Here is a 6464-nt window from a genome sequence, read left to right on the forward strand (position 1 = left end):
GAGCTAAGAATAAGAGTCCATTAAACCATCTCAAGGAGTTCGAAAATTATTGCAACACTATCAAAGTGAACGGAGTTTCTCAAGAATTCATCTGGCTAAAGTTGTTTCCATTTTCTCTCATAGGCCGAGCCTTGGAGTGGTTGGATAAGGAGGTAAAGACAAATTCCCTTCGAACATGGGACGAAGTCACCAAGGAACTCTTGTCCCGATTCTACCCAAAAAAGAAAACGGCGGAGGCTAGAGCTTTGATTCAAGGGTTCAAGCAAAGACCTAATGAAAGCCTCTACGAAGCATGGGAGAGGTATAAAGAGTACCAAAGGGAATTTCCCCACCACAGAATTCCAACCTATCAAGTCATTCAAATTTTCTATGGTGGCCTAAGTCCTCAAGGCAAATCATGCCTTGATTGGGGTGCCGGAGGTCCCATAATGAATCGGACGGAAGAGGAAGTGGTGGACATTATAGAGGACGTGGTTAAGTACTATAGAGATTGGAAAGATGGTCAGAGGGATTCAAATAGCAAGAATGGCTCTTCGGTGTACTCTATAGACCATCTAAATGCGATCAACAACTTATCCTCACAAATGACAAACTTGGGGAAAGAAATGACCGCGATCAAGGCCAAGTTGGAAGGCTCCTTTTCTTCTCAAGCTTCGAATTCTCCCTCCCAATTTAAGGGGAGAGGTACCTTTTCTAACTCTTAACCCCCTCCCTCTTAAAATAATATGCCTAGTGGTTGCTTGTTTTGTGATGCATGTGGATCTTATGATCATGACTCTTGTAATTGCCCTCATGCTTCTCCGGATTGTGGTGATGATTTTGATAATAGTGAGAGTGAGCATGTGAATTATGTGTCAAATAATAATGTGCAAAGGTTTGATAATCAAAGAGGTCAAGGTTTGAATTACCAAAATCAAGGTAATTTTGACAACTATAACCAAGGTCGTGGTTATAGGAACCTAGGGAACCAAAGTTCTCGTGGTAACTATAACAATCAAGGTTATAGTAGTCAAAATCAAAACCAAAATTATGGTAATCAAAACCAAAGTTATGGAAATCATAACCAAGGTAGTGGAAACCGTAATCAAGGTTATGGTCAAAATCAAAATAGGGGTAATTGGAACAATCAAGGTAGGGGCAATTTTCAAAATAATTCTCAAAGAGGTCCCCCACCCGGATTTGTTCTAAAGACTCAAGGTGAAAATTCCTATTCACAATCTTCTTCTTCTAGGACCAATTTGGAGGAAATAATTGAAAATCAAACCAAGTTGTTGAACACATATATGGCAGTTAGTGACAAGAAGTTCAATGAAATGATGACCCACAACAAAATGCTCGAAAACCAAATTTCTCATCTTGCTAGTGCTTTGAAAGACCAAGCAAGCCCTTGTTCTTTACCTTCCCAAGGCCTAGATCCCAAGAAACCCGTGAATGCTATTGTTAAAAGGAGTGGTAAGGTTCTTGAGGAGAGATTGCCTAGGAGGAGTGATAACAAGGAGGTCCCCAAGGAAGTTTTGGTTGAGAATGAGGGAAGTAGAGCATCTTTAGATGAGGTTGTGGTTGAGACACCAAGAGAGGTGAGAGTATAGGAAGAGATTGTGAAACCCAAGCTCCCTTATCCCCAAAAATTCATGAGACACAAATTGGATGAGCAATTTGGGAGATTTATTGATATGCTCAAACAACTTCACCTTTCTCTACCTTTCACCGATGTGATCAACCAAATGCCTAATTATGCCAAATTCCTCAAAGACATTTTGAGCGGAAAGAGGACTTGTGATGTTGTGGAGACAATCAATTTGATTGAAATTGTAGTGCGATCATCATGAACAAAATGCCACCCAAGTTGAAAGACCCCAGAAACTTTTCCATCTCTTGTGCTTTTAACAAGATGCAATTTGATAATGCCTTATGTGACTTAGGTGCTAGTGTAAGCTTAATGCCATATTCGGTTTATCAAAGACATGATCTAGGGGAACTCTTACCTTCTAACATTACCTTGCAACTAGCCGATAGGTCAATCAAGTTTCCAAAAGGTAAAGTGGAAGATGTTCCATTGAGGGTTGGGAAGTTTGTGTTCCCGGTGGATTTTGTTGTTTTAGAAATGGATGAAGATGCTACCATTCCAATTATTCTTGGTAGACCCTTTCTTGCTACCTCGGGTGCTATGATAGATGTAAAGTGTGCAAAGATTTCCCTTAAGGTAGGAGATGAGGTCATAGAATTCGATTTGAATGAAAGCATGAAATATCCAAGTTCTTCTCTTGAAAATTGCATGATGATTGACTCTCTTGATCATGTTGTGTCTTCCATGCATGAGCACTTGCTCACCTCTAACGATGCTCTTGAGAATGTTTTGTTGAACAAAGAAAAGCTAGGTGTACCATGCAAGGAGGTAGCATTGTATGAGGAATTGCTTAATGGAAGCATGGAGGAAGTGGATGAACAATTGTGCTTGAAGATCTCAATTCATGAAGCTTTGCAAGCGGCCGCAACAAAAGAAGGTAAAGGTGTGCCTATGGTAGAGCTCAAACCTCTACCATCACACCTTAGGTATGAATTCTTAGGCCCAAATTCCACTTACCCCGTAATTGTTAGTGCATCCTTGAGCGAGAGCCAAGCTCAAGCGTTATGTTGTGTCTTGAGAAAACACCAAGGTGCTTTGGGCTATACTATCGATGATCTTAAAGGTATAAGCCCCGCTTTGTGTACGCACCACATAACGCTTGAGGAAGGCACCCTTCCTTCTATTGAACGACAAAGAAAGCTACACCCTCAAATGGGAGAGGTTGTGAAAAAAGAGATCACCAAGCTCTTGGATGCGGGAATCATATTCCCCATCTCAAGCTCTAGGCGGGTTTCTCCCGTTCATGTCGTTACTAAGAAGAGGGGTATGACCGTAGTCAAGAATGAGAGTGGTGAGCTCATTCCAACTAGGACGGTCACCGGTTAGAGGATGTGTATAGACTATAGACGTCTAAATACATCCACCAAAAAGGATCACTTTCCCCTTCCATTCATTGATAAAATGTTAGAGAGACTAACAAGGCACAAGTTCTATTTCTTCCTTGATGGCTATTCGGGATTTTTCCAAATTCCAATCCTCCCCGAAGATCAAGAGAAAACAACATTTACATGCCCCTATGGGACCTTTGCCTATAGGAGAATGCCCTTTTGCCTTTGTAATGCTCCCGCAACTTTCCAAAGGTGCATGATGAGCATTTTTGGAGACATGTTGGAGGAAGAAATGGAGGTATTTATGGATGATTTCTCTGTAGGTGGGGTTTCATTTGAAGAGTGCCTAGTTAATCTTGAGAAATGTTTGGCTCGGTGTGTAAAGGTTTATCTTGTCTTGAATTGGGAGAAATGCCATTTCATGGTGGAGGAGGGGATAGTTCTTGGGCATAAGATCTCTCATAAAGGAATAGAGGTGGATAAGGCCAAAATTGAGGTTATTGAGAAGCTTCCACCTTTGGTGAATGTCAAGGGAGTGAGATCATTTTTGGGTCATGCCGGTTTTTATATTCATTAAGGATTTCTCACTCATTGCCAAGCCCCTTAATTATCTTCTTCAAAAAGATGTTGAGTTCGTTTTTGATGATAAATGCTTGGAAGCATTTAATAGATTGAAGAAGGCCCTAATCTCTACCCCCATTGTTCAAGCCCCAAGATGGGATTTACCCTTTGAATTGATGTGTGATGTTAGTGATTGGGCAATTGGAGGTGTTTTGGGACAACGTGTGGAAAAGAAGCTTTATGTGATTTACTATATGTCCAAGACACTAAATGGGGCCCAAAAGAATTACACAACAACGGAAAAAGAATTCTTGGCCATTTTTCACTCTTTCGAGATATTCCAGTGTTATTTGTTGGGTTCCAAGACCATTGTCTTCACGGATCATGCGGCTCTCAAGTATCTCTTTGCCAAGTAAGAGTCCAAGCGAAGGTTGATTCGTTGGGTGCTTGAATTACAAACTTTTGAAATAGAGATTAGGGATAAGAAGGGTGCAGAAAATGTTATGGCAGACCATCTTTCTCGCTTTGAGGGTGATCAAATTCATTATGATGGTCTACCAATTGAAGATAGAATGCTTGATGATGTATTGTATGCCATTAAGGTTAAGGGTCTTCCATGGTATGCCGACTTGGTGAACTTTCTAGCATGTGGGGAGTTTCCACCTTCGTTCTCCAAGAACCAAAAGAAGAAGCTCAAGAGGGAGGCAAGACATTACTTGTGGGATGAACCAATCTTATATAAACGCGGGGTGGATGGCTTACTTCGACGTTGTGTCCCGAATGAAGAGGTGCCAAGTGTTCTAAAGATGTGCCATTCGGATCCAAGTGGCGGTCATATGGGCGTTTCAAAAACCGCCACTAAGGTTCTTCAATGTGGTTTGTGGTGGCCGCATCTCTTCAAAGATTCATGGGGCTTTGTAAAGTCATGCGACCGATGTCAAAGGGTTGGGAATATATCCAAAAGGAATGAGATGCCTCAACAGCTTATTCTTGAATTAGAGGTGTTCGATGTTTAGGGGATTGACTTCATGGGACCATTCCCATCTTCATATGGTAATCAATTCATACTTGTGGCTGTGGACTATGTTTCTAAATGGGTTGAGGCCATTGCCTCCCCTACTAATGACCACAAAGTAGTGTTGAAGTTGTTCAACAAAATCATCTTCCCAAGGTTTGGTGTGCCTAAGGCTGTGATAAGCGATAACGGATCTCATTTTGTTCACAACGCCTTCCATAAGATGTTGAGGAAACATGGAGTGTATCAACGGTTCGGCCTCCCATATCATCCTCAATCGAGTGGCGAAGTCGAGGTCTCCAATCATCAAATAAAGCTCATTCTTGAGAAGACGGTTGCAAGGAATAGAAAGGATTGGTCGGACAAGTTAGATGATGCTCTTTGGGCTTATAGGACGGCTTTCAAGATGCCGATTGGTACCACACCATATATCCTTGTCTATGGCAAGTCTTGCCATCTCTCGGTGGAGCTTGAACACCGTGCTTTATGGGCAATCAAAAAGATAAACTTTGATTTAGAAAGTGCGGGGGAGAAAAGGTGGTTGGATCTTCATGAGCTAGAGGAGCTTAGACTTGATGCTTATGACTGTGCTAGCACCTACAAAGCTCGTTCCAAAGAAGCTCATGATAAGCTTATTGAGAAAAAGGAGTTTTGTGTGGGTGATAAAGTCGTCCTCTACCACTCGAGAATGAATTTATTTCCCAGAAAGCTCATGTAAAAATGGAGTGGTCCTTTCTTGGTGAAAGATGTTTTTGCTAATGGCACCGTGGAGATTTATCCTTTGGATTCCTCATCTTCTTTCAAGGTTAATGGTCATCGGCTTAAGAAATATTTTGAAGGAGTGTTTGTTGGTCTTATTCATAAAATGATTCTTTTCAAACCACCTTGAGTGGGGTGGTAAACGTCGAGCTAATGACGTTAAACAAAAGCGCTTACGGGAGGCAACCCGGATTCTCACCTTTACTCTCTTTTCTTTCCTTTCTTTTATTTTTGGGTTTTTTGTTGATTTTTCCTCTTACCCTTCCTTGTGTTTTTGGTTTGTTTTGTAGGGTGCCTTCATTCATCATATATGGACTAAATATGTTTGTTGAGGGTGATAAGAGGTTTTAGAGTGTAGGGGAGAGGGCACCCCGCGGGCTTGGATAGGCCTCGGGTGCCCTTGCTTTCAACAAGTCGAAATCGGATCAGTAGCTCTCCGCAGGGGAAATCTAGAGAGGGCGCGGCTCATTTTCTAAAAATTGGATCAGGAACTCTTCGCGGTCTCTCCGCGGGCGCGGGCGAATTAGAGAGGGCGCGGCCCATGGTCAGGTATGAAATTTCCGGATTTTTCCAGAAACTCTCTGCGGTTGCCCCACGGTCTCTCCGCGTGCGCGGCAATATTGGAGCGGGCGCGGCTTTGTCGAGAGAGGGCGCGGGGATCTAGGTTTTTAATAGACCCGGTTCCTCTCTCTTTCTCTCTCCTCTCTTATTTTCCCTTTCAATCTTAATTTTCCCCATTCTCTCTCTTCCTCCTCTCAAACCCTAACCCCCAAATCATCTCTTTCACTCAATTTTTCTGAAATTCACCCTTGTTTTCTCTTAAATTTCCATCCAAACTTCCTTCATACTCCATTTTCATCAAGTTTGCTCTTCTTTCTCGTTGTTTTCTTCGGGAATTTCGAGTCTACTCGGTTTTGTGCTTAATTTGAGTCTTCAATCTTGGTATACTTCTCACCTTTGTTTTAATTTTGTCAATTTCAATTGATTTTTATGCATTGGTTGTGAGTGGCCTTGATTAAGCTTGAGTATGGTGTTTTTGGTTGTTTGTTTGGTGGTATTGGAATTATTTTGGATGTTTTTGTGCTTCTTTTTGTGATAGATTGTTAATATTGTTGGTTGTTGTTGGATTTTTGGTTGTTTGTTGCTTGTAACAAGTACTTTGTAGTTTGTGGTG

General features: G+C 41.7%; 1 non-coding gene across 1 annotated transcript; it reads right to left on the reverse strand.

Moving 5' to 3' along the window:
- Positions 1-234: 234 nt before the first annotated feature.
- Positions 235-340, reverse strand: LOC145566312 (small nucleolar RNA R71). The gene has a single exon (XR_014095401.1). It is a non-coding gene; the product is annotated as a small nucleolar RNA R71 (small nucleolar RNA).
- Between the last annotated feature and the right edge of the window lie 6124 nt (positions 341-6464).

This window comes from Chenopodium album, chromosome 1, assembly GCF_948465745.1.
Source record: "Chenopodium album chromosome 1, dcCheAlbu1.1, whole genome shotgun sequence".
Taxonomy (NCBI): domain Eukaryota; kingdom Viridiplantae; phylum Streptophyta; class Magnoliopsida; order Caryophyllales; family Amaranthaceae; genus Chenopodium; species Chenopodium album.